The sequence below is a fragment of the Chlorella variabilis genome (assembly GCF_000147415.1).
Source record: "Chlorella variabilis unplaced genomic scaffold CHLNCscaffold_5, whole genome shotgun sequence".
Classification (NCBI taxonomy): Eukaryota; Viridiplantae; Chlorophyta; class Trebouxiophyceae; order Chlorellales; family Chlorellaceae; genus Chlorella; species Chlorella variabilis.
In genome coordinates this window covers 1,401,944-1,403,560 of record NW_005435083.1, presented here as the reverse complement: position 1 = coordinate 1,403,560, position 1,617 = coordinate 1,401,944, and positions in this window count along the sequence as shown.

The following is a 1,617-nucleotide window of genomic DNA, read 5'->3' as shown; positions in this document are numbered from 1 at the left end:
GCCCTCCCCGCTCCCCAGCGCTATCGTGGTGATGACCTCGTTCAGAGCCTGAAAGATGTGTGGTGGTGGTGTGTGTGGGGGGGGGCAGGGCAGCGGTGTATGGGTGGGAAGCGCAGGCAGGCGTCACACGCCAGCCGGGCATGCTGGGAGGAGGCCCGCGCCCCCGCTGCCTGCTCACACCCACATCCAAGGATGTGCAGACACACAACCGCACGCCGCAGGCACGCAGGCGTGGTCACCTTGAGCAGCTGGTACAGCTGCTTGGGCGTCTTCGCCTGGGCATGCACGTGCTGCAGCAGCAGGGGCAGGTAGGCGCCCAGGTTGCCCGCCGCCACGCCGCCCAGCGCCATCGACGCGCTCTCAGCTATCAACTCTGCGGCAGGCGGGAGGGGGGCGGGGAGCAGGCGGGGTGGAATGGGCTCGGCAGGCCGGCGAGCAAGGGAGGCACACCGGACAAGAGCTTAGGATCTGGCCGGCTAGCAACCGCTGGTGCGCCAGCCGGCTATGGTGGCAGGGAGCAGCAGCGCCCTGCCGGCCACCCATGTAGCGATCCGCGCAGGCGCCATGCTTGCAGGCTGAGCCGGTGCCGCACCCGAGCCCAGCGCTGCGGTGAGCGCGTCTGGCAGGGCGGGGAAGGCGGTGAGGTCTGCGCGGCGGCCCAGCTCGCCGATGCACAGCAGGGCAAAGCGCTTGGAGTTGTCGTCCTGCTTGGCGTCCTGCTCGGGGCGGGAGCGAGGAGGAGGGGAGAGGCGCAGAGAGAGGGCGTGTGACGCATGCGTCGGCTGCTGGCGGTGGCAGTGCGGCTGTTGATGGCATGGCGGCGGCTGGTGGGGGTGCAGCGGCAGCATGGGTCGGGCTGGCGGGGATGGCGGCGCCTCGTGCTGCCCTGGCCCTGCTGCTCTCCCCCCCCCCGCCCACACACACACACCCACACACCTACCTGCAGCGTGGCCAGCAGGCGCTGCACAGTGGCGCTGACGCCGGCCTGCCCCGCGGCCGCGCTCAGCACCGCAAAGCACTGCGCCGCCGCGTGCTGGGCGCTCTTGCTGGCTTCCGGGTCTGCGGGCGTGGGGGCGGGGAGGGCAGGGGGCGCGCCAAGCGCCGGCTCAAGGACAGCGCAGGCTGGCTGGCTGCAGCGAGCTGCCCTGGCAGGTTGGGAGGGAGCGGGCACGAGGAGCAGGGCTCAGGGCAAGGCTGGCAGGCAGGCAGGGTGCGGCGCTGCGTGCCCCCACCTGTGCCTGCCGCCGACAGCTGCGCCAGCAGGCTCTCGGCTGAGGCGCCGGCTGCCGCGCTGCCCACCAGCGCCTGGAAGAAAGACTGCAGCGCCTCCAGGGCGGCGCCTGCGCCGGGGTGGGTGCGTGGCGGTGCGTTGGCGGAGGCGTGTGTTGGCGGGGTGGAGGGAGGGAACACAGGCGTGTGTGGAAGAGGCGAGTGCAGGGCCACAGGCCCCGGGAGGCGTGCTGGAACCAGGCGGCACCATGCCCACCACCGACCTAGGCGGTACCACTGCCCTGCGATGAACCAGCACCCCCTCTGCCCCCCGCGGCGCTCTGGCGAGCCCCCACCTTGCAGCAGCGGCGACTTGACCAGGGCGATGGCCTGTGGCAGCACCTGTAC